Below are 27,861 nucleotides of genomic sequence, written 5' to 3' on the forward strand. Positions count from 1 at the left end.
CCGGGGCGGGAGCCCCGCCGATAAAAACACGGCGGAAACAGATCACGAACAGGAAAACGCTCACCTCTACACACTCCACAAGGAATCTGGACAGCATGGAACCAGAACTACACATCCTACCAGCTATTGTCTACCTCCTCCTCTACCAGGAGCACGAACGCCGGCGCAGAAGACAACGGTGAGTACTGCACCTACGACACCGTGGAGGGGGGACGAGAAAAGGTTACGGGCACACACATACGCGACACACCCACCCCCCCCAACTACCTACACACCAATGCAGAGCAACAACTCAGAGTGACACCCCCCAAACCCCCCGGAAGAATGCAAAGACAAAAAAATATGATATCGAAATCCAAATGTATTGTAAGGCTAAGTAAATAAGTAATTCGAACATCCTATAACTATATACACATATGTAAATTGTCCTGTCAAAATTGTCTTACAGTCATCGTACGTGGGCCAATGGTCCTCCACACATGGGCAAAGCCCACACAAGAGACCCGAATCCATTGGAGAGAACACTGCAGGGGCATCAGATAGCAAAACTACAGGCACCTCAGGGGGAAGGGAAGGGGGGGCACCTCAGCCAGATGACTCCACGACGCTAGATCCACGAGGGGCCTCCATGGCCACTGTTCAATCCTGGGGAGTGCAAAGCCACAGTCTCTCAAGTCCCTACAGTGGGTGGCCTGCCCACTGTGCCATCCTGGGGAGTGCAAAGCCACAGTCTCACAAGTCTCTGCAGTGGGTGGCCTGCCCACTGTGCCATCCTGGGGAGTGCAAAGCCACAGTCTCTCAAGTCCCTACAGTGGGTGGCCTGCCCACTGTGCCATCCTGGGGAGTGCAAAGCCACAGTCTCACAAGTCTCTGCAGTGGGTGGCCTACCCACTGTGCCATCCTGGGGAGTGCAAAGCCACAGTCTCTCAAGTCCCTTCAGTGGGTGGCCTGCCCACTGTGCCATCCTGGGGAGTGCAAAGCCACAGTCTCTCAAGTCCCTACAGTGGGTGGTCTGCCCACTGTGCCATCCTGGGGAGTGCAAAGCCACAGTCTCTCAAGTCCCTACAGTGGGTGGCCTGCCCACTGTGCCATCCTGGGGAGTGCAAAGCCACAGTCTCTCAAGTGGATGACATACTCCACTGGTACTGGAGGAGTTTTGGTGCCCAGAGTGTATCGTGCAGCCCTGCCCGACACTGATCCGGGCCTGCCCCTTCTGCCAATGGGCCAGCGGTGCTTGAGATGAAGGGCCCAGCGGAGCGGTGCTTGAGAGGAAGGGCCCAGCGGAGCGGTGCTTGAGATGAAGGGCCCAGCGGAGCGGTGCTTGAGATGAAGGGCCCAGCGGAGCGGTGCTTGAGAGGAAGGGCCCAGCGGAGCGGTGCTTGAGAGGAAGGGCCCAGTGGAGCGGTTCTTGAGACGGCGGTGCCCTGTTCAGCGGTGCTGGTCTTGATGGGCCCTGTTCAGCGGTGCTGATCTTGAAGGAACCCTGTTCAGCGGTTCTTGAGACGGCGGTGCCCTGTTCAGCGGTGCTGGTCTTGATGGGCCCTGTTCAGCGGTGCTGGTCTTGATGGGCCCTGTTCAGGGGTGCTGGTCTTGAAGGGCCCTGTTCAGCGGTTCTTGAGACGGCGGTGCCCTGTTCAGCGGTGCTGGTCTTGATGGGCCCTGTTCAGCGGTGCTTGTCTTATTGGGCCCTGTTCAGCGGTGCTGGTCTTGATGGGCCCTGTTCAGCGGTGCTGGTCTTGAAGGGCCCTGTTCAGCGGTTCTTGAGACGGCGGTGCCCTGTTCAGCGGTGCTGGTCTTGATGGGCCCTGTTCAGCGGTGCTGGTCTTGATGGGCCCTGTTCAGCGGTGCTGGTCTTGAAGGGCCCTGTTCAGCGGTGCTGGTCTTGAAGGGCCCTGTTCAGTGGTTCTTGAGACGGCGGTGCCCTGTTCAGCGGTGCTGGTCTTGATGGGCCCTGTTCAGCGGTGCTGGTCTTGAAGGGTCCTGTTCAGCGGTGCTGGTCTTGAAGGGCCCTGTTCAGCGGTTCTTGAGACGGTGGTGCCCTGTTCAGCGGTGCTGGTCTTGATGGGCCCTGTTCAGCGGTGCTGGTCTTGATGGGCCCTGTTCAGCGGTTCTTGAGACGGCGGTGCCCTGTTCAGCGATGCTGGTCACATGTGTCCCCAGGGCACCAGATCCGGACAATAGATGGTGTTCACTCGCCATCCGACTTTTCGCTTGCGGGGCCCTCCTGTGCTGGTGTCCCGTGCCCGTGGGTGTCCTCCTTCACCCCAGGAATGGGGCAGGTTGGGCCCTCCTGGGCTGCTCGCCTGCTGCCGGACTTGTCGGCCGTGCTGCCCTTGCCATCCTTTCGTGAGTCTCTGTGGCCCTTGCCTCCCTTTGTAGATATGCCAGGTGGCACCCCACTTCCTGACGGTGCCAGGGTGGTGGCTGTGGAGGCTGCCGCCTCTGTCCTCTCATGCCGGGCCTTCCCTTTTTTAGATTTTTTCCCAGGGGGTGGGCTGGCTGTCCCTTTGCTGCTGGCTGATGTGGCTGCCCTCGAAGGTGGTGGACTCCAATATCCCTGGACTATGGTCCTTGTAGGTCCAAGGGTTGTGGTGGCTGAGGTGCTGATTGGACTTTTACGAGATGGAGGGGGTGGGTCAGGTGATGGAAAGAGGTTAATTTTGGACAGGAAAAACTTTTTAGGAGCAATGGGAAGGGTAGGTGGAGTGGGTATGGGAGTGGAGGAAGAGGATGTGGTTGTAGGAGAGTCAAGTCGTGTCTTTGGGTGCAGGTGCTTGTGCTGGAGGCTGTTGTGAGGTGGATGGCTGTTGGGTGGGTGGCTGCCTGCGTTTGTGTGGTTTGGATGAGGGGGTGACAGACACAGTGGGAGAGGACACAGGGGACGTGTAAATGGCAGTGGTGGTGGTGACTGCACGTGTGCGGAGTGTTCTGGTGGGTGTGCTGGTGATGGGCATAGTGGCTGAAGATGTAGTGCATGCTAGTGTGAGTGGAGACGTCACAGGGAGGGAGGAGGGAGACGAGGAGGAGGGGGACACAGAGGAGGCAGTGGATGTTGGCATGTCTGCATGTGGATGTTGCTTGTGTGAATGCTTGTGGGATGTGTGGTGCTTATGTTTGGATGAGCTGCCCTTGGGTGTAGAGGTGTGTGCAGGCTGGTCTGTAGGTGTGTCTGGGATAGGCAGAGGAACAGGGGAGTGGGACTGGGTGGAGGGAGTTGGAGGAGGGAGGCTGGAGACAGGGACAATGGCTGCTGTCAGTGCTGAGGCCAGAGCATTGAACGATCGCTGATGGGCAGCCTGACCCGAATGAATGCCCTCCAGGTATGCATTGCTCCGATGCACCTCCCTTTCCACCCCCTGGATGGCATTCAAAAGGGTAGACTGCCCAACAATGAGCGTCCGGAGGAGGTCAATGACCTCCTCACTGAGGGCAGCAGGGGTAACTGGGGCAGGGCCTGAGGTGCCTGGGGCGAAGGAGATGCCCACCTTGGTGTGCGAGCTGGCACGGGGCGAACGCTGAGGGGCTGCTTGGAGGGCGGAGCTGGTGCGCTGGGTGGCGGCTGTACCTGTTGTTGCGGTGGGCACGGATGTTGCCGCCACCACAAGGGAGCTCCCTTCCGAGGACTTGTCGGTGTCGCTGATGTCTCCACGTGTCCCCGTTGTGGAGCCCCCCTCGCCCTCCGTCTCACTGGTGAAATCAGAGTCCATTGCATGGCCCTCCGGGGCAATGTGAGATGCAGCTCCCTCGTGCTCCAATGCCACTTCTCCTCCGCCAGATGATGCTAATGCATACAGGAACAGGAAGAGCAGATAAAAAAAGGGGGGGGGGAAATAAAGACATGTTGAGTGCATGCATTGGCAACACAGTTCGCGGAGAGGACAGACACAGAAGCCCCCTGCACTACGCCGCGCACTTGGGGTGCACTACTCAATCAGTGAGACCTGGCCTACAAGGCAAAGGATGACAACTGCACACATAGGTGACACAGGGCCATGGATAGCTGTACTTGGCACCCTACAGAGGTGGGGGGCGGGGGCACAGGGCCATGCCTTACGGAGGGGCCTAGCCTACAGAAAGCGCCCTGGCCTAGGGATACCCACATCCCTCCTCCCCCACCCAGACACCTCCACTGCGCGCTAAGATAGCAGAATGTGCTTGTACTCACCCCCTTGTGTCTGCTGTGATGTCCTCACGCGCCCATCCAAATCAGGGTAGGCCACCGGCAGGATCTGGGACATCAGGGGGGTCAATTGACGACTGGCACCCCTCCTATGTTGGGAGGCCATCCCCAGCAGAGCCTCAGCGGTCTTTCTGCTCCTGCGGCGGATGTCCTCCCACCTCTTGCGGCAGTGGGTGCCCCGTCTGTTGTGGACCCCCAGGGCCCGGACGTCCTTGGTGATGGCACGCCAAATGTCTATTTTCTGATGGGCACTGACCTATGTTACACGTACAGTGAGAGAAAAAACATTTTCAACATTTTCTGCATGATCGTGTGAGTGCCCCCCCCTCCCCACCCTTGCCATGTGGCACATGCTCTCATCTGTCGTTTGATGCATGCCTCATTCGCTCCCCTCCCCACCATCGTTCATTCACCCCACTCAACCCAGGCATTGCCCACAAAGCATGGTCCCAGTGTACTAACCTGTTGGTCTGGAGGACCGTAGAGTAGCGCATACTGGGGGAGGACCCCATCCACAAGTTTCTCCAATTCCTCAGAAGTAAAGGCAGGGGCCCTTTCCCCAGTCGCAGCAGCCATTGTCTCTTCCAGACCGAGGTCACAGCAGCACTTGCCGTATAGGTCCACTCCTGTGGATGATCAGGTCTCGAGTGATTAAGCAGATAGAAAATGGCGGTCACGGCCGCGGAGGTGCGTACCGCGACCGCCGGCGCACTTCGTCATTGGCTCCTGAAACCCATTGGGTTCAATGTTAACCAATGCGGCTTTGCCCCGCGGTCTTCGACCGCCTACCACCACGGTGTGCCACGCCAGCGCATTGACCTCACATCCCATTGTCACACTTCACAGGTCAACTAATGCTAACGGGGAGAAATGAAAAGGGGAAAAAAAGCGCTCACAACAGTACCAAACTAAAGTAGATAAAGATCTGAATATTGCAATGTTGGTGCTCCTGGCCTCAGAGGAATCTCCCCCACCCCCATGAACTGTGTAGAACACAGATAAACATACTAAATATTGGAGACCTAGGCACTCAATATTGTATAACAATATAGTATTATATGAAACTATAACAAACAAAATAAAGTATTTCAATGATTAGTAGATCAATCACTGAGAAGCTGTAAATTGACTCAGTCCAACAGACGTCAAGTTGATTGACGAATCCATCCTTTAATGAAACAATGAAACAGCCACCAGCCAACACGTGTTTCGTCTTGGGAGTGGGTACTCCCCGTGACTTTGTCAAGGCTGTAACGAACCCAGAATACAGAATATATATAAAATTATAAGGTAAAGATAACAAAAACATATTAACAAGTATGTGTTCTTGAAATTAATTAACATAGCAAAAGATGCAGCAAATCAACTAACAATAGTCGTCAACTCTTCAATACTATAAAATTAAGATCTAAATCCATATGTTAATTATATAATAGATATTATAACAATAAATATTTGATAAAGTTCACATCCATCACAACCCAGTGTGACAAGAGAGAAGAGAAGACCAAGGCAACACCCACAATTAACCAAATGCCAGTGACAAAAAATATAATGAACTAAACCAAAATTATAATAGGTGTAGACAACATGTATAAGTGATCCTTCCCAGTGTCACCCAAATTCAATATATACTAAAAACCAATGTGCAATATCTCAAGAGCATAAAAGCCCCAGTGAAAAAAATGTCATACCTCAATTATAATGAGAAAAAAGCTCTGTGTCGCTAATTCATAATAAACATGTACCACGTCTTCTGAAATTAAATATGAGGTATAACAAGTAATTGGCTACTTATATTAATAGTAATAATATTGTACCCATTAATGTCACCTACAAACACCTACCCACTTACGGCCATCTGGCCATGTCGACGTGAAGTAGTAAGAAAGTGTCTGCGACGTCTCTAATAACGAAAGTAATGCCGAAAAAACGATCAGCTCAAAGAAACACTTTACAGCAAGTTTAAAAACTTATATGTGCTCCCCATGTTACTACCAATATAATCAATCTGTTACCTGATCCTTGTATAACTTCCTAAGATGGACCGGAGCCGCGAATTAGCAACTCCGTAACCGACGGCCGTGCAATGAAACCTGACCGCATTGAGTTACCTCAATAAATAACTACCCTTCGGCCGGCGCACGTTCTGCTAACTATAGAGCGCGACCTGTTAGAGTATCCATTCCAATATGTTGGCAACTTACGGGCGCCATCTTGAAATGATGAAAATCATCAGACCTGATGCCCAAACTACACTAGAGCAAATGACATTACTACCAATATTTATAAACCCAAAACGTTACTAAACAAAAACCACAAATTCCCTAGAAAATCAATATAACCCTATATTATCCAATGAAAATAATTTTTATACAATAATTCAAAAATGTTTTCGAAATTTACAGAGCAACTGTGCCTTGATCCTCATCTCTCCAGTCAGACCAGGCTGCGCTAGATCAATTTGAGAACATTACAATTGCTATTTGCTGAAGATTATCATGACAGGTCTCTAATAGTTCATCATAAGTAAATGGAGAAGGCTAAATAATTACACATTTCTTCTGTACCATATGCTGAGTACATTGCATAGTAATCATCTAGTACAAAGGTTGTCCTCCAAAGAATTTTCATAGACAATAATATATTTGGAGATCGGGACGACCCATTGAAAACAACAAGATAATAAACAGAATTACTTACAATAATAGCATCAGTCTAAAAAATATTCCATTTCATAATTCGAATTGAGCCCCATTTCTACAGCTCTACGTTTAAGAATCCACTGACATTCCCTCTTCCTTAGTTGTAACTCCCTATTTCCACCACGCGGATTAACTCCAACTGTCTCAAAACCAAAAAATTCAAAGGTCCATTTGTCCGTCTGATTCGGACATTGACTCATGTGTGCAATAATGGGATAACGCTCATCTCGAAAAGTGAGAGCTCTGTAATGCTCACCAATTCTAACTTTCAAAGGTCTAATAGTACTACCAATATAATATAACCCACATTTACAAATTATCATATATATATAGTAAAGCAACTATCACAAGTAATGTGGGTGGTGATGGGGAATTTATCTCCCATCAGACTAACAAAATTAGTAATACCTGACCTACTAAGCTTACACATACCACATCGACCACATTTGAAAAATCCCTTATTACGGGTAGTGAGCCAATTGTCATGTAAGGACAACTTAGGGTAACTTGGACATAAGATGTTCTTGAGAGTTCTACCCCTTCGAAAAGTAAATAGAGGTGAATTAGATAAAACATCCTTTAAAGTTATATCTGCCTTTAGTATGTGCCAAAACCTCTTCATACATCTGCGTAGAGAAATTGAAGCAGGGGTATAATCAGCCACACATCTGGTATGTCTGTCTGAAACTCTATTTTTGTTATTATGCTTTAGGGTGTCTATCCTGGGAACACGCATAATTTTATCACATGCTTTCTCCAAAACCCCAGTAGGATACCCCCGTGATTTGAATCTGGCTGTAATATCACGAACATTTTCAACAAAATCTGACTCAACACTACACTTCACAGGTCAGGCAGCCGCCATTTCAAGGGCCCACATGGCTTAATTTCTACTGCGTCACACAGGCCTAGGCCTTGCATTGCCACTCATACAAGCCATTCACTGCATAGAGAATCGTTTACTGTGCAAGCTGTGGGAACGTACCTGTGGGTTGCTTGACTCTGTGCTCCATGTTGTCCTTCCTAGGCACCGTCCGCTTGGACTTGCGAGGAGATGGAGGAATCTTCCCATGTACAGACCGCTGGTGGACCTGTCGACAATGGAAGAAAGACATGTCATACTGACATACAGACTTGACCGAGCCACTATACAGGAACTGTGTGCCCAGCTGGAGCCAGACCTGATGTCACCCATCCGCCAACCCACAGGGATCCCCCTCTAGTGCAGGTTCTGTCAGTACTCCATTTTTTTGCAAGTGGGTCATTTCAATCAACAGTGGCCATTTCATCAGGGATGTCTCAGCCTATGTTTTCAAAGGTGTTGTCCAGAATGTTGTCTGCCCTGATGAAATACATGCGGAGCTACATTGTTTTCCTGGAGGTGGGCGATTTGGCTACAGTGAAGGTGGATTTCTATGCCCTTGGACATTTCCCCAACATCATTGGTGCCATTGATGGGACCCATGTGGCTTTGGTTCCCCCCAGAGGAAGTGAACAGGTGTACAGGAACAGAAAAAGTTATCATTCGATGAATGTCCAGGTGGTCTGTTTGGCTGACCAGTACATCTCCCATGTAAATGCCAAGTTCCCTGGGTCAGTGCATGACGCTTACATCATGCGAAATAGCAGCATCCCTTATGTGATGGAACAGCTACAGAGACACCGTGTGTGGCTAATTGGTGACTCTGGTTACCCCAACCTGTCCTGGCTACTGACCCCAGTGCGGAATCCCCAGACCAGGGCAGAGGAACGGTACAATGAGGCCCATGGGCGTACTAGGAGGGTGATCGAGCGGACCTTCGGCCTCCTGAAGGCCAGGTTTAGGTGCCTGCATATGACAGGTGGATCCCTAATGTACTCACCAAAGAAGGTGTGCCCTATCATCGTGGCCTGCTGTATGCTTCACAACCTGGCTTTGTGACGCCAGGTGCCTTTCCTGCAGGAGGATGGTCCAGATGGTGGTGTTGTAGCAGCGGTGGAACCTGTGGAGAGTGAAGAGGAGGAAGACGACGGGGACGACACAGACAACAGGGACACTACAGTATTTTCAATAACACACAGGTAAGCATCAACACCGGCATATTACATTTACTTACAGTCTCCTGCCTCTCTACTGTCTGTCCTATTACCCCAGTGTATGTTAACTGAGTTGTGACTTTCCCTACCAATTTCAGAGATGTGGGCCCCACTGCGTGACCTCTGCTTTGTTTCCCCATGGACTACAGCTGTGTAACAGTGGTATGTTATCATCACAATGTAACTGGATATTTTGGCAGCGTTATGTCTAATACATTTGTTCACAATACAGGCAGACTCCTGATTCTTTTTGTGCAATAAGTGATTTTATTAAAGTGCAGAATTTATGGACATGGTTGAAAATTGGTGATGGGTGATGGTGGAGGAATGTCCATGGCAGAGTCCAGATTTTCAGTCTCACAGGTGCATTGTCCATATGCCTGTGGAAGGATGGAGCAGGGGCAGTTTAAGGTTGGACAGGGTGACAATGTGGGACAGTGGGATGACATCAGGGGGTATCCTTTGCTGGCGGGGGTCTTGGCATCCTACTCTGTCTTCTTTCGTGATCTCAGGCCCCGCTTGCGGGGTGGTTCATCTTCTGCAGGGGGTGGGGTTCTGGTGGCCTGTTGTTGTGTGGGGGCCTCCTGTCCACTAGCGCTGGCGGAGGTAGTAGCCTGTTCATGGTCCATGCTAGTGACAGGGGCCCTTTGTGGTGCCACATGGTCCCGCAATGTGGTGACAATCTGGGTGAGTGCCCCGACGATGGTGCCCATTGCGGAACTGATGCTTCGGAGTTCTTCCCTGAACCCCATGTACTGTTGCTCCTGCATGACCTGGATCTCCTGGAACCTGGCCAGTACCGTCGCCATCGTCTCCTGGGAGTGGTGGTATGCTCCCATGATGGAAGAGAGGGCCTCGTGGGGAGTGGGTTCCCTGGGCCTGTCCCCCTCCTGTCACACAGCAGCCCTCCCAGTTCCCCTGTTTCCCTGGGCCTCTGTCCCCTTGCAAGGATTTGGGGTGATGGGGGTGGGGGTGAGGGTGGGGGTATGATTTGGGATGCAGGTGGGGTGGGGGGGATGAAGTAGTGAAGATTTCACTTACCAGAGTCCATTGCTCCAGCTACTCCTGCAAGGCCTTCAGGATGCAGGATGTGCAAGACTTGCTCCTCCCATGCTGTAAATTCTGGTGGAGCAGGTGGGAGTCCGCCGCCAGTCTTCTGCACCGCGATGTTGTGCCTTGATATCATGGAAAGCACCTTCCCCCGTAGGTCGTTCCAGCGCTTCCTGATGTCGTCCCGATTTCGTGGATGCTGTCCCACAGCGTTGACCCTGTCGACTATTCTTTGCCATAGCTCCATCTTCCTGGCAATGGTGGTGTGCTGCACCTGTGTCCCGAAGAGCTGGGGCTCTACCCGAACTATTTCCTCCACCATGACCCGGAGATCAGAGTCTGAAAACCGGGGGTGTCTTTGGGGTGCCATGGGGTGGTGTGGATGAGGTGTGGGTTGGTGTATGTGTTGTAGTGTGTGGTGAGTGTGGTGATGTGTGGTATTTTGTGCGTGGATATTGTGTGGGTGATGGTGTGGTTTGACTCTGTGTGATGGTGTTCTCTATTCTGTGCTGTCTCTCTCTGGCTTTCTGTCGGTTTCTTTGGTCGTAAGGGTTTGTGGGTGATGTGGGTGTGTGTTTTATATTGTATTGGGTGTGTGGGAGTGTTGTGTGTATGTGTATCAGGTGTGTGTATTTTGAATTGTCCAATGTGGCTGTGTTTTGTAAGAGTGTGTGTATTTTGACCACGGCGGTGTGTACCGCCAATGGAATACCGCGGTTGAAAGACCGCCGCGTGGATTCGTGGGTCGGAATGGAATGGGCGTATTTCTGTTGGCGTGACGGTGGAGGTTTGGTCATCGCCAGTTTTACGCTGGCCATTGTTGTGGCGGACTTTTGTGGATGTCGGGTTTTTGGCGGTTTGCCAGTTGCGGGTCAGAATGACCGTGGTGGTTTACCGCGGCCGTGGCGGTGTTATGGCGGTCTTCTGACCGGCGGTAAGCTCCTTTTACCACCGAGGTTGGAATGACCCCCTAAAAGTTAAGGTGATCATAAGTTGTATTGACCAAATTAAGAGGAGTTCCTACACCAGACATGATAGAAGAAGGTTTAGAGACAGATACAAGAGAGAAAAAGTTTCAGGACTTTTTAAAGAACAGAAAAAAATCTTTTTCAACTTTTTGAAACTTTTAGAAAGTTTTGAAGTACTTTTCAGCACTTCGCAGATAGTGTAAGAGAAGAAAAGCAAACACGTTTTGGTTAGGTGTACATACACTGAACTTGTTTTGTATATTATTCTCTTATGAAAAGTACACAATGACAAAGTGGTAAGTAGTTGCAAGTACTTATCCCACCACTGCACAACCAATGTAGGAGGCTGGCCTGGCTTGTAGTGGGTAACAAGGGGTACTTACACTCTGTACCAGGTCCAGTTATCCCTTATTAGTGTAGAAGAGGTGTTTCTAGCAGCTTAGGCTGATAGAAGGTAGCTATAGCAGAGCAGCTTAGGCTGAACTAGGAGACATGCAAAGCTCCTACTATACCACTGGCATCATATGCACAATATCATAAGAAAACACAATACACAGATATGACAATATGCCAAAAGAATCTCAGTGAGTACCCTCAGTATGAGGATGCCAAATATACACAAGATATATGTACACAATACCAAAAATATGCAGTAATAGCAAAAGGAAGTAATGCAAGCAGTGTAAAGTTACAGTAGATTGCAATAGGAGCAGATAGGTATAGGGGCAACACAAACCATATACTCCAAAAGTGGAATGCGAACCACGAATGGACCCCACACCTATGTGAGCTTGTAGAGGGTCGCTGGGACTGTAAGAAAACAGTGAGGGTTAGAAAAATAGCCCACCCCAAGACCCTGTAAGGTAGGTGTAAAGTGCACCTATAACCCCCAGAGAGCACAGAAGTCGTGATAAGGGGATTCTGCAAGGAAGACCAACACCAGCAATGCAACAACAGTAGATTTCCAGACCTGAGTACCTGCAAGACAAGGGGACCAAGTCCAAGAGTCGCGACAGTGTCGAGAGTGGGCAGATACCCAGAAAATGCCAGCTGAGGGTGCAAGGAAGCTGCCACTGGATGGAAGAAGCTTTGTGTTCTGCAAGAACGAAGAGGACTAGGAACTTCCCCTTTGGAGGATGGATGTCCCACATCGTGAAGAAGCTTGCAGAGGTGTTCCCACGCAGAAAGACTGCAAACAAGCATTGCTAGCTGCAAGGGTTGCGGTTAGGGTTTTTGGATGCTGCTGTGGCCCATGAGGGAGCAGGATGTTGTCACTTGGATGAGGAGACAGAGAGGGCACCCAGCAAGTTAGGGAGCCCTCACAGAAGCAGGCAGCACCTGCAGAAGTACAGGAACAGGCACTTGGAAGAGAAGTGAACCGGAGTCCACCCGAAGTCAGAAAAGGGAGTCCCACGACGCCGGAGGACAACTCAGAAGGTTGTGCACTGCAGGTTAGAGTGTCGGGGACCCAGGCTTGGCTGTGCATGAAGGAAATCCTGGAAGAGTGCACAGGAGCTGGAGCAGCTGCAAATCATGCGGTACCCAGCTATGCAGTCTAGCGTGGGGAGGCAAGGACTTACCTCCACCTAATTTGGACTGAAGAGTAACTGGACTGTAGGAGTCACTTGGACAGAGTTGCTGAGTTCTAAGGACCACGCTCGTCATGCTGAGAGGGGACCCAGAGGACCGGTGATGCAGTCTTTTGTTGCCTGCAGTTGCAGGGGGAAGATTCCGTCGACCCACAAGAGATTTCTTCAGAGCTCCTGGTGCAGAAAGGAGGCAGGCTACCCCCAGAGAATGCACCACCAGGAAACAGTAGAGAAGGCAGCAGGATGAGCGATGCAAGGTTGCAGTAGTCGTCTTTGCTACTTTGTTGCGGTTTTGCAGGCGTCCTGAGCAGTCAGTGGTCGATCCTTTGGCAGAAGGTGACGAGGGAGATGCAGAGGAACTCTAATGAGCTCTTGCATTCGGTATCTGAAGAATTCCCCAAAGCAGAAACCCTTAATAGCCAGAAAAGGAGGTTTGGCTACCTAGGAAGGAGGATAGGCTAGTAAGAAAGGTAAGAGCCTATCAGAAGGAGTCTCTGACGTCACCTGATGGCACTTGGCACTCAGAGCAGTCCAGTGTGCCAGCAACACCTCTATTTCCAAGATGGCAGAGGTCTGGGGCACACTGGAGGAGCTCTGGGCACCTCCCCTGGGAGGTGCAGGTCAGGGGAGTGGTCACTCCCCTTTCCTTTGTCCAGTTTCGCGCCAGAGCAGGGCCGGGGGATCCCTAAACCGGTGTAGACTGGCTTATGCAGAGATGGGCAGCATCTGTGCCCATCAAAACATTTCCAGAGGCTAGGGAAGGCTACTCCTCCCCAGCCATCACACCTATTTCCAAAGCGAGAGGGTGTCACACCCTCTCTCAGAGGAAATCCTTTGTTCTGCCTTCCTGGGCCAGGGCTGCCTGGACCCCAGGAGGGCAGAAACCTGTCTGAGTGGTTGGCAGCAGCAGCAGCTGCAGTGGAGACCCCGGAAAGGCAGTTTGGCAGTACCCGGGTTCTGTGCTAGAGACCCGGGGGATCATGGAATTGTCTCCCCAATGCCTGTATGACATTGGGGTGACAATTCCATGATCTTAGACACGTTACATGGCCATGTTCAGAGTTACCATTGCGACGCTATACATAGGTAGTGACCTATGTATAGTGCACGCGTGTAATGGTGTCCCCGCACTCCCAAAGTCCGGGGAATTTGCCCTGAACAATGTGGGGGCACTTTGGCTAGTGCCAGGGTGCCCACACACTAAGTAACTTTGCACCCAACCTTCACCAGGTGAAGGTTAGACATATAGGTGACTTATAAGTTACTTAAGTGCAGTGGTAAATGGCTGTGAAATAACGTGGACGTTATTTCACTCAAGCTGCACTGGCAGGCCTGTGTAAGAATTGTCCGATCTCCCTATGGGTGGCAAAAGAAATGCTGCAGCCCACAGGGATCTCCTGGAACCCCAATACCCTGGGTACCTCAGTACCATATACTAGGGAATTATAAGGGTGTTCCAGTATGCCAATGTGAATTGGTAAAATTAGTCACTAGCCTGTTAGTGACAATTTGAGAAGCAGAGAGAGCATAACCACTGAGGTTCTGGTTAGCAGAGCCTCAGTGAGACAGTTAGGCATCACACAGTGAACACATACATATAGGCCACAAACTTTTGAGCACTAGGGTCCTGGCTAGCAGGGTCCCAGTGACACATAACAAACATAGTGACAACATAGGGTTTTCACTATGAGCACTGGACCCTGGCTAGCAGGATCCCAGTGAGACAGTGAAAACACCCTGACATATACTCACAAACAGGCCGAAAGTGGAGGTAACAAGGCTAGAAAGAGGCTACTTTCTCACAGTGTTGTGGTTAAACGGAAAGTACCCCTTTCTCAAATGAACAACATGGCTCAATCAAACACAGACAATGAAGGAGATTCAGTAAAGTTTTCAATAGGTTTTATTAACAAAACTGCAATCTACGATAAGTTGCATGGGCTGCAATGATTAGGATAATGAATAATGCAAGAAACAGAGCGGTAAAGACAAGAGCCATTAATACAAAGACCGCCCCCATCTTGCAACAATATGAAGTGACATGAGATGTGAAATATGTCCTAATACCCTAATATGATGTACCTAATCTCTAACCTAAAAGAAAGCTAGGTGTGTTAAACCCAAAAGGCAATGCCATGTCAATGAGAAGAGCACGCCAACCCTTGTTAACTTGGAATGAGGTCTCTAGCTCAGACTCCGTAGGGACACGAAGACTGGATCAGCGTCAAGGCGACATGCATCATCGATAGCAGCGATGGCATCTGGTCGGAATTCTTCTGACTATCCATCTAAGTGAGGCACATCTATACAGATCTGCTCGGACCCCTGACGTAGATCTGTTCCCAAACAATAGATAACAAGACAGGCTTGGGAGAGCAATTTATGTAAATAATTCCCTCAAAGGCGTGAAGAGACAAAGTACCCAATGTGAATATCTACAGTTAATTTATCTTTGTTGCTTGATATTGATGGCTTAGCGCAATGGCACTTATGACGTAAAACTAAAACATTGGCCTTACTAGAAATAATGCAGCCATCTTGAAAATGTATAATTAAATATTGTGCTAAAACAGAGCAAGCTAAGTAGGGTAAAAGGGTAAAAGTTACTAGGTGATGGGGCCTAGGTCCGCAAGCCAGATGGCTAAGCTAACTCCTGTTTACCATTAAAACAAGACAGGATTCAATACATACCATACCATGGTCACGAAGAAATACAGAAACTGCATTATTGACATGCTTCTAGGAGCTCTCAATCTTAGGACAAAAGCCTTGTGGCCATTGCAATTTTTGCCTTTGAAATATATTAGAATATATAAAGGCAGGTCGAGGAAAGAGAGACATCAATTGTGAAAAGGTCACCTTCATTTGGATTTCAAGTGCAACAGCTGTGATTGTACCTTGGTCATTTCCACCTCATTGCACAGTAGGTCTGGGTGCACATTATCCAAAATACTTTCAACTATTAGTAAAATGTGATGCCACTTCATACCTCTGTGGCCAATCCAACTTAAGTCCAATTTTGTAAATTCAAGATTTTTGTCATTACCGGAGTTAATGGCATATTCTCTTACCCTGTGGATGTAGCTGTGTCCTAAAATCCAGAGATAAACCATGGTGCACCATGGAGATCTCAGTTAGAAGAGGACTGCTCAGCAGAATGAATAACCTTCAACAGCAACTTAGAGTTATATGAGGAGAGACAAAATGGGAGGTTGTCAAAACTAAATTCCAAATGTACGTTAGGTTGTGACCAACTGCTGTTTGTATGACACACAGTTACTTGATGAACAGTATGAGCTTTTATATTGGGTGAGTTTCAAATTTTGCTACGATCCTGTGCGAGTCTTACAAGAGTAATTTACAAGCTTCTGCAGGTGAAGGGTGCAGTAGGGGCCTCATACAATCCTGCAAGACTCTTGCGAGAGACACATGGAAATTTACAGAGTGAAGCTGCCATGAGGTATTTTTATGATCCTGCAAGAATCTCGCAAGCTTTATTGTACAGGGAGAGGAAAGAGCATATATTAACGTAGTACAAGTAGCATTAACTGGTTACAACAACCATAAATCAATACAAATAAAGCACAGGTTCTCAATGTTAATGATTAAGCTAAAATAAAAGCTTACAAAGAAGAATAAAAGAGATTATGGTACATGTAGTGCATGTACTGTAAAAGAGATACATGTCATCTGTGTAGAATGCAAGATTGAGGTTATATTATGGTAAAACAATAGCTGACAATGGCTGCAAGGCTTGACAGTTCAGATACTTATATATGTTGCATAACCTTAGACACCTGAGATTGACTTTGGGGGTTTAGGATGACAAAAGTGTAATGACTTTGAATTGTGCTCAGCAAAGGTCATTTGACTTTTGACCAAAGGCGTTTGGTGTATTCAGCTACCTTCAGCATACAGCTTTGTTTGCAGGTAATTAAAAATATAATATAATTTAACTTAGAAGTCTGTGACTAAATAGTAAAATAAAATAATATATTTAGAAACAACTTTCAATATATTTGTTTATTATTACAATACTAAACAATTTGGATGTTTAAATTGCGAAATGGAAATTAATAGTACTTGACCCTTACCTGATTGTATCTTTGATATAGTATTGAGTTCATAGGTGGCTATGGAGATAGTTTTGTTTTAAGAGCTAGGTCTTCGAAAGAATGGTTGATGTATATTCGAGCTATTATACTTATTATATATAATTTTGGACAGTGGGTGTCTAAAACACAGTTAGAAAGTAAGTTCACTAAAATAAAAGGTGTTTAAAGGAGAGAGAATTCCTAAAGGTTAAAGAACATAGGTATCACTAAGTAGAGAGGTATTAGTTAAACATGAAGTATTTACCCTGAATAGACTATTAAATTAAGAATCTAGGGCCAGATGTAGATAGGTCCGAGATTGCAACTCGGAAATTGCGAGTTGCGATGCGAGTCGCAAATAGGAAGGGAACACCCCTTCCTATTTGCGAGTCGCATTCCCAAATTGCGCATTCGCAAAAAGCATCGCGTTAGGCTGTTTGCATGGCGCTAACTGCGATTTTCGCAGTTTGCACCATGTAAACGGCTACTACATCTGACCCCTAATTGATAAAAATATCCTATAGCGATTGTATACCCTGTTAAAATGGGAAAAACAGGGCACAGTGGTTCTGTTATACAACCTACTTAGAGTTTTACCTTGTGTTTACTGAAAGTAAGGTGTGTTTATAGAGAGTTTATTTCCTCACTAATAGTGTTTAGACATACAGTAGAGTGTTTTATACTGTCCACTAAAGCAATTGCATCATTGCTGCACCTGACTCAAAGAAAATATGTTTCAATAATGAATGATATCCTTCCTAAACTGTTTATTACTGAAGTTTCACCCTGTACAAATGTATTTCATAGAGCTTGCACTTTGATATTATACTGCAGTATTCATGGTTTATAAAGTTGTGTGATGTAGATTCAAGGGTTTATCAAATTGACTCTTATTTAATAATTGAATCTGTAGCCAGTTAAAACGTCTTCTGTTCAGTATTGTCAATAGAGAGAGTTCTGTTTCTTAAGACAATCATACATGGATTAGTAAGAGAATAGGTCTTTGAAGAGGGATGGATGTCTAACAAAATGATTTCATACCCACCCTTTAACCTCTAAGTGCATATCAGTATAGAGGTTATGTTGTGATAGAAATGAGGCATTCACTCTGTAAGCTATTATATTACATACCTCAACTTTTACAACAAACTATACTATCCCCCATCTCTCCTCAGGTAAAATATAGTAGCACAGGGTCTAGTGTTTGTGTGAGGCCTTTTACACACACTGTTTACAGAGATATTGGTACACAACTTGCTGTTTATAAAGCTTTGTAGCAAAGGGGTACTAGTTCTCAAAGGTCTTCTACTAAAAAAATAAGGTCTCTATTGAGATGTCTCTAGAGAGACTGCTGTACGAGACAGGATCACTGTTGTATGAAACTCTACTACAGTATATACACTGTATAGCATGTTGAAATGTTCTAGCACACAGCATAGTTTTTCCCTTAATCTTTCTACACAGACTATCTATTCAATCAGATTTTGTAGAGTGCAACTACTCACCTGTGATGGTCTGAAGGCGCTGGGGGGGGGGGGGCGGGGAGGGCTTGACACGGGCTGGACAGAGCTCCATCCAAAGAGCAACGTCTTGAGGCTCTTCCTGAAGATGGTGAGTGATGGCCTTTGTCTATTCTGCTCAGAAGAATCACTAGAGAGGGTAGTCTTACTGTAGTGAACTAAGCACCCTTTCCATTCAGAGAAAACATTGATGGAGAGAGATTACGGTCTCAGTAAAGCCTTCCACACCCAGCCCTCACCATGAAGAGATGTATCATCAGAGAGGCTATATTGTCATAATGTCATAAGAAAAGAAGCATTTAGACTGTATACAATTGTAAGAAAAGGGTCCCCTCTCTCCTAAAACTGATACAGAATATGTGGCCTGTTAAACTGTTATCATAGGAGGTCTAGTGTTTGCATGGAAAACCATGTACACTAACACTTTACTGTTTGAGTAGACAGTGAACCCTTTTGTATATATTGTTCTCTCAGAGAAGATGCCTTTGTACAGTACTGGGTTACGCATTAAAGCCTTCTACACTCAACATTTAACCTCCACATACCTATTAGGTAGAGAGGAAATCTTCTGATAGAAGTGAGGCAATCACTCTATATAGAATCCTATTACAAACTTGAACTTTTACATTAATCTTTACTATCCCCCATCTCACCTCTGAAAAAACCATAGTAGCACAGGGCAAGTGTTTGTATGAGGCCTTCTCCACATACCCTCTATTCTGTTCATATATATTAGTAAAGCGATTGTTGTTTATAAAGCTGCGTTACACAGGAGGCATGTTAGACCTGACAGCTGGGGGTGGTCACCACCAACCTTTTGCCTGCCTCGCTCCACTTTTTGACACTGTTTTTGTTGGTTTTAGGACTCTGCGCACTTTACCACTGCTAACCACTGCTAAAGTGCATATGCTCTCTCCTTTAAAACATGGTAACATTGGCTCATACCCAATTGGCACATTTAATTTACTTGTAAGTCCCTAGTTAAGGGCACTGCATGTGCCCAGGGCCTGTAAATTAAATACTACTAGTGGGCCTCCAGCACTGATTGTGCCACCCACATAAGTAGCTCCTTAACCATGTTTAAAGCCTGCCATTGCAAGGCCTCGGTATGCAGTTTCACTGCCACTTCGACTTAGCATTGAAAAGTAATTATCACGCCTTAAACTCCCCTTTTTCTACATATAGGACACCCCAAAGGTAGGCCGTAGGTAACACAGAGGGCAGGGTGCTTTGTAGGTAAAAGGCAAGACATATATATGTGTGTTTTATATGTCCTGGTAGTGGAAAACTCCTAAATTTGTTTTCCACTGCTGTGAGGCCTTCTCCTTTCATAGGCTAACATTAGGGCTATACTATTTGAGTGGTAGATTCTGATCAGAAAGTGGTAGATATGTCATATTTAGTATGGCCAGAATGGTAGTACAAAATCCTGCTTACAGGTGAGGTAGGATTTTATATTACTATTTTAGAAATGGCACTTTTAGAAAATTAGCATTTCTCCGAACTTAAATCCTTCTGTGCCTTACAATCCACGTCTGGGATGGGCTGGTTGACAGCTCCCTTGTGCATTTCACCCAGTCTACCACAAACACAGGATGCTCAGTCACACCTGCACACATCTGCATACTGAATGGGTCTTCCAGGGCTCGAAGGGTGGAGGGTCTGATACTTGTATTTGAAAGGACTGTGGCCTGCCTTCATACAATGGATTGCCAAACCCCATTCTGGGACCCTGCAAGACAGGGTTGTACTGAAAGAGGACCTTGTGCACTTCAAAACCACTCTTTGAAGTCTCCCTCACTTCAAAGGCACTTTTGGGTATTTAAACTGTGTCCCTGCCCCTACCAATTTAGATACTTCTGGACACTTCAAGAAACTCCTTGGGACAGACACTCTGCCCCAGAACCTGCAACCTGCCAAGAGGAACTGCCTGGCTGCCCAAAGGACTCACCTGGACTGCTTTTCTGAGAAGGGCTGCTGCCTTGCTGTTGCCCTGCTGTCTTTCTGCCCTTTGGCTCTGCTGAGAAGTGCTCTCCAAGGGCTTAGATTGAGCTTGCCTCCTGTTCCTGAACTCTCAGGGCCAAAAAGATTTCTTCTCAGCAAAGAAACTCCTTGCATGGCGAAAATCAACACGCAGCCTGCCGGAATCGACGCACAGCCTGCCTCGGACTGCATCGCTGACCTGGAATGACGCAGCCCTGCTCCACGAATGGAGATTGATGCAGTGGCAGCGTTGCGACCGGAACTTCGACGCACAGGTCATCGGATCGACGCATCACCGAACCGGAACAATGGAGCCTGACTCCGTGAGTGAGGAGTCGATGCAGTGCCTGCCGTGTGACAGAATACTCTGACGCACTGCCCACCCGCTCGACGCAGCCCCTGTGACTTCATCCTGCACACTCAGGATTTCTCTGGAACGTCCCTGGGCATCAAAAGACCCTGCATCGCAAAGAGGATTCAAGCCTGCGTGCCGAAATCTGACACAAAGCCCTGGAAAAGAATCAACACATCGTCTTTGTGCGCCCGGAAATCCGATGCACACCCTTTGTTTTCCACGCATCTCCTCCTGTGCGGTCTCCGTGGGTGTAATTTTGACACAAACCTTGTGCATGCAAGAGACATTTATTGCTTTTTTTAACTTAACTCTTTTCTTATTGATATCAAAGTGATATTTTGAACTAGAGATGATCATATCTTGCTCGGTTTGACCTTAATTTAATCAGATAAATAACTTATATTTTTCTAACCCTGTGTGGTGTCTTTCTGTGGTGTTTTCATTGTGTTAGTGCATGATTTATTGCACAAATATTTTTCACATTGCCTTCTAAGTTAAGCCCGACTGCTCATTGCCAAGCTACCAGAGGGTGGGCACAAGATAATTTGGATTGTGTGTGACTTACCCTGACAGGAGTGAGGGTCCTTGCTTGGACAGAGGGTAACCTGACTGCCAACCAAAGACCCCATTTTCTAACAAGGTAGTAGTTCTCTAAGGTCTTCTACACAGCACAATAGCTCTCTGTTGAACTGTTACCTAGTAATACTGCTGTAACAGGATACTATGAGACAGGATCACTGTTTGATCAAACTGTACCATGCACAATGTATAGTATGCTGAAATTTACCAGCACGTGGCCTACGTATTCTCTCAATGTTTCTACAGAAACTGACTATTGTCCTCACAGACATTATTACAGAAGGTGCTCTTACGGCATGCACTGACCAGCTTATTGACTCAGACAAAACATATTTACAGAGGGATGGCTTTCTCAGTCAAGCCTTTCACGCCCACCCTCTACTGTGAATAGGTGATTCAACAAAGAGGCTATCTTGCTATAAAACAAGAGGCTACCTTGCTAGCCTTTATACACTAATATGAAAGGTAGCAGCTCTCTCCTCAAACTGAACCATACAGAATCTGTGCCTCATTAAACTGTGATAATGCAAGTCCTAGTGTTCTCATAGATCCTTTTATATACATCTTTTATCCTTACCAGAGATTCAGAGATGTTTGTAGACAGATAGCTATCAATCATCTCATCCTAACCGTCTTTTCACTCTCAGGAACACATTCCTAGAAATAAATGGCTTTATTAGTATGCAATTGATATGCCTATGTAACACAGGAGGTACTAGTTCTCTAAAATCGTCTACACAAAGCATTAGATCTCTGTTGACCTCTCACTTAGAGACACTACTGTTCCATGGTAGAATTAGATTGGGTTACTGTTTGATCAAACTCTACCATACAAAATGTATAGCCTGCTGAAGTATGCTAGGACAAGGCCTAGTTTTTCTCTTAATCCTTATACACTAACTGTCTGTTCAGTTCAAATAAATCTCTAGAGAGGGTGCTCTTATTACAATGAACTAAACACTCTACTTAATCAGAAAAACATCTTTAGTGGGGGATGAGTTTCTCAGTAGAGACTTCCACGTCCAGGTTGCATTGTGAAGAAATGTCTCAAAAGAGAGGCTATGTTGGCATAAAAAAGAACCATTTATCCAGCATACACTTATAAGAAAAATAGGTCCTGTCTCATAAGACTCAACCATACAGCATCTGCCCCTCTTTAAACTGTGATAATGCAAGGCCTGGTGTTTTCATGGATCTTTCTACAAACATCCTTTATCCTCTTTAAAACTATCAGTAGACAAATAGCTGTTTGTGAACTGAACCAAATACCTGTCTTCAGTCTCTTTCAATGTGCCAGTAAAGAGACTTGTGCTACTACACTGAATCATATAAGAATTTTATTTTTTATACAAACTTGATGAGAAATAGAAATTAATATTACATGTTTTTTTTTCTCTGTAGGTGTTCAAGTTGATTTAAGATGCCAACAAAAGAACAGAAAAACAAGAATAGAAAACAAACCTACTGCAAGCAAGTCTTCAACCACGGAATACATCAACAAAAAGGGAACAATGGTAAAAAAGACTAAAATCAAACAGGAGCACCCAGTCTTTTATAAAAAGTTTAATACCAACATGTAAACTTTCTTCTGCATGAGTAACTAGTATTGAAGACATCTCAATATGTAACAGAAAATCAAATTCTTGTTTTTTGTTTAAAAAAAAAAAGTTAATGTCAGAAAAACAAAAGGCCAAACAGAGAGGTTTAAGAAGATGAAATTCAATGAACCTCACCAAAAGTTCTTCTGAAGAAGAGTAGTGTAAAATATGATGCTATGGCTTAAACTCTCTTGAGGAGTCGAGACTTTGTTCTTTTTAATGCTCCCGTTATCGCTCACACTGTGTCTTTTACTTGGGGGTGCGGGGCTGCGCAAGGCCTGGGATCAGGGCACTGACTTCAGTATTGACTTAAATTGTTAATTTTACATATGATTACCTTTTATTCCACATGAAGTGTGTCTTTCTAGTGCCTGCTTGATTTCACTTCAAGGTGTTAGAGCCCTCCCCTTTTTGGCAATGGTGGCCATCTTGGAAGTAGGAGATCTGGTCAGCAGCCTAGCTGCTGTACCGGTGCGCCCGAACAAGCTACCATTCGGCATTTAAGCCGACGGGGATGAGGCTGCACAGCGGTGGTGAAGTGAGTAGGTGGTGATGCTATGGCTTAAACTCTCTTGGGGATGCAAGATTTTGTTCTTATTAACGCTTCCGTTATCGCTCACATTGTGTCTTTTACCTGGGGGTGGGGGCTGCACAAGTCCTGGGATCAGGGCACTGACTTCAGTTTTGACTTGAATTTTTAACATTCTGTATGATTACCTTTTATTCCATATAAAGTGTGTTTTTCTAATGCCTGCTTGCTTTCGCTTCAGGGTGAAGGGCTTGTTAGAGCCCTCCCCTTTTTGGCAGTGGCAGCCATCTTGGAAGTAGGGGATCTGGTCAGCAGACTAGCTGCTGTACCGATACACCCGCACAGGCTAACATTTGGCATTTAAGCTGATGGGGATGTGGCGGCGCAGTGGCCATGCTGCTGGCACACCAAAAGTGCGCCTAAGGCAAGCCCGTCTGTGCCCATCCACGCCCGACCAGGCCCGGGGACAGCACATCAAGTTATTGGGCGATGAGTCTCCCTGCCCTTGCAATACTCTAGACAGGACCTTCTGGCTATTTCAACTATGCAGACCCATGATGGATGTGAGCAAGTTGGCCCTGATCAGCTTAAAGGTTGGAGGTGTGGGGTGTGTACCTAAGAGCCTGAGGTGGCTTATTGTGGAGCCGTTCACCCAACTAAGCAGCAGGACCTGCCTCCTCGAGTTAAGTTAGGGGGCAATGTGAAAAACCACCTTATATGTGGTTTGACAAATGTGCGCTCATTAAGCAAGCACAGTGTGGAAATTAGAGATGTGATTGAAGCAACCAATTTAGATTGCCACTCCATTACAGAAACGTGGACCAGAGAAGACTCTAACCCAGACATTTTGGCAGCTTCCCCTCCTGGCTATGTGTTTTTCGAGACTCAACAGGACCAGCAAGAGGGGAGGTGGTCTGGCAGCAATCTTTAGGTGCAAACTGCTTTGCGCACTTCAATCTATTAACGCCCCAATATTTGTGAAGGGGCCTACTTCAAGTTATGCCTCCAGTACTCTATACTCTTTGGGGGCCTTCTAATTTATCATCCCCCGGGCCCTAAGAATGCTTTTTCTCTCTATGGCCTGCCATTATTGAACCGATTGCTATGGCCCCCAAGGCCATAGTGTTGGGAGACTTCAATATACATCTAGAAGATAAACAAGATACTATCACAGGTGCATTTCTGGACCTTATGGTAAGCCTTGATTGGGACCTTACAGCTCGTCTGCCACACATCGCGTGGGACACGCGCTGAATGGCATTTTTATCTTCACGATAATTGCACCCAACTAGAGAACACTGACCTTGATTGGACAGATCAACACTTGCTTACCTTCAAGGTAGCAAATAAAATAGACTCCACCAATGCCCCCTTGCCCACAGGTCAACCAGGCAATGGCACAAGGTGGAAGAGCAGAGCTTGACTAGGGCTCTGAAGTTGAGTTGGGATCAGGTCAGGGAACAGGGCATTTCCACACTGGAGGGCTTTGAGTATGGGCTCAGGGCGACCATTGATTTACTCCCCCCTCTTGTCAAATCAAGTCCGAAGCCAGGGTGGAAATTATCTTCTCCTTGGTGCTCTGAGGAACTCAAAGAGCTACAGAGACTTTACAGACGGCAGGAACGTAGATGGAAGTTTCACCAGAACGGAGGAGAGAGCCAAGCTTAGGTCCATTCAGGAGGACTACAAATTAGCTATCAAAAAACCTAATCTGACTATTTCTCCCACAAAATTAAGGAAGTGGACAATGTACCCAGAGAACTTTTTAAGGTGGTCCGCTCCTTGACCTCCCCTACCTCATCCCCGGTATTGGAGAATTCACCTGTTTTCTGCAAAAAGGGTTGCTGATTTAAAAAAAAAAAAAATCTTCAGATCCACGCAAACTTTGTGCAGCTTCCATTGGATCTAAGTGTTGGGGCTTCGGTGGGAGCTCTGGCCTAAGATAATGAACCTCGGCTCACCAGCTTCCAGCCTTTATAGGCAAACAGAATTAAAGAAATGTTGTGCAGGATTAAGGCAGGGTCTCCTAATGTCCTTTGTCCTCCTAAGATACTGAAGCTAGCCCCATATCTGGTTTCAGCTGCGCTAGAACCGGTTTACCAGGACATCTTGAAGGAGGGGTGATTTCCTGTCTCCTGGAAGGAGTCCACTGTTATTCTGCTTATAAATAAACCGGGCGGCGCACCAGATGATTTGAAAAATCTCTCCCCATATCTTTACTCTCCACCACAGCCAAAATCCTGGAGAAACATCTAAATATTGAACTGGCTGGCTTTATATAGGCCAATGGCGGCCTCTACCCTTCCCAACATGGGTTCTGTAAAGCACATAGCACAGAATCTGCTCTTGTCTCGACAGTTGACATTATCCAGAGATGAGTGGATTAGGGGGAGGGCGCCATTCTTGTTCTGCTGGATCTTTCAGAGACATTTGATACAATCTCCCCACAATTGATGATCCAATGCCTTTACCAAGCCGGAGTTAGAGAGAAGGACCTTGACATCCTAGAAACCTTTTTGTTGGATAGATCCATCATGATAAGCTGTAACGACTACAGGACTACCCCATTTCAACTCCCCTGCAGGATTCCACAAGGGTCCTCTCTCAGTCCTACTCTGTTTAACCTATATGTTGCCCCGTTGGCCAGACTGGTCCACTCCTTCGGCTTTCAAGTGGTCTCTTATGCTGAAGATACTCAGCTGATCATCCCTGTCAACAGGAATTGGGAGGAGGTGGCAGATAGAGTCCACAACCGTATGAGCAAGATCAACAAGTGGATGAGCCACTATTGGCTCAAAATGAACGGAAAAAAGACAGACATTCTTTTCTGTGGCTTAGACAGTGACTTATGGAGCCCCCGCTGGTGGCCACAGTCCTGTAATGAGCTTCCAGTTCTGAGTTCAATGGCTAGAAACCTCAGAATCGTATTTAACAATACTCTATCTTTCGAGCAACAAGTGAACCACACCGTTAAAATTTGTTACTGGACTTTGAAAATGCTCAAGAAAATCTTTCCTTTTCTTCAGAAGGAACTTAGAATTACGGTGATTTTGGCCTTAGTCATCCCTTAACTGGATTATTGCATTGTACTGATGTTAAATATCAGCAAGGGTGCCCTTTAGAGGTTACAGCTGATTCAGGGTGCTGTGGCTCGCCTTGTTTCGATTCTCCCACGCTCAGCGTCTACCAGTAGCAGCTTGAGGCAGCTGCACTGGTTATCGGTGGAAAAACACATTATTTTTAAGACACTTTGCCTCACAAATACCTTTGTTCATCTCTGCAGCAATATGCGCCTTGCAATCCTCTCAGATCTTCTGCTCTCAATTTAATTGGTGTGCCCCGCTGTCGAAAGGCCAGGTGGGGGGATTGAGCCTTTTCGGTGGCAGCAGCTGGGAAAAGAGTATTCTTTTACCTGGCTCTTTTGCAACTTTTTAAATCTTGGCATTCAGACACTGAACTGCTAGGTGACTATGACTGGTATAAAGATAGAATTCAAGTTAAAGAGTTACCAACATATCAGAAAATGATAAATGATTAAATTCAACAGGAGGAAGCAATTGCTATAGAAGTTGCAAAGGACAGTTCACAAGAAAGCCAAAGCTCAGGCCTAATAATCAAGATCCCCTTTGCCACCATATCATTGAAAATGAGGCATCTCTACTTATGAATGGAGTAGAAAATGCTATGGGTCAACTGAGGAGTGAAAGCATTGATTTAGCAAGCTTGATTTCATCACTAAATGAATAATAGCTGCACTTTTTAAACAAATAACAGGGTCTGTAGTGCATGGACTGCTACATGATAAGTCTGTATGTAGTTGTAAAACAAGCAAGCCTACACTTCTATCTGTTAAAGGTCAGGCAGGTACAAGGAACAGTTTTCTAATTAAAGTGCTGACTGCATTTGTTCACAGAAAACTAGTTGTGATCTATCATGTGTTGTGATTGCTCCTGTTGGATTAGCTGCTCACAACATTAAAGGAATCACATTGTACAGACTACTTATATTGTCTATGGAACATGAAAATACACTAGAGTACCTGACGTTAGTGTGTAATGCTTGTTATGAAGTGTCCAGAGTTGAAAAATTGAAAGTTCTCATTTTTGATAAGGCTTGCATGGTATCAAACCTAATGCTAGCGTTCATACATCTGAGGATGCAAGAGGTCCTTAGAACTGACTATGATGTGGTAAGCATAGTGGTAAACATGTCTTAAGTTTTGATCACCTTCTACAGTTGACGTCTGTCAAAGATCAGCAGGCTTGTAAGAAACATCTTCATGTAGAAACTAAAAATATATTAGGGAGTATTGGAAATGTTAACATATGGTTAAATGTGACACAAATATGAGACAGGAAACAGATGTAGAGTATGGGACATATTAAAAGACATAATAATAGGAGTAATTACCAAACAAGATAAAAGAGCTGTTCCTTCTTATATGTTTAAATCACTATTAGATCGCTATTCCCACACGTCACCAGCTTCTTTAATGCAACACCCTATGAAAACTTGATAAACAGATTCTGTGCCTATGCCAACATTGAACAAGTGTGCATAATTTATCTTAGATATACTTGATTTGGAAAAACAGGGGATTGTGAGTCTTACTAGTAAAGATAAAATAAAACATCA

This window comes from Pleurodeles waltl, chromosome 1_1 (assembly GCF_031143425.1).
Source record: "Pleurodeles waltl isolate 20211129_DDA chromosome 1_1, aPleWal1.hap1.20221129, whole genome shotgun sequence".
Classification (NCBI taxonomy): Eukaryota; Metazoa; Chordata; class Amphibia; order Caudata; family Salamandridae; genus Pleurodeles; species Pleurodeles waltl.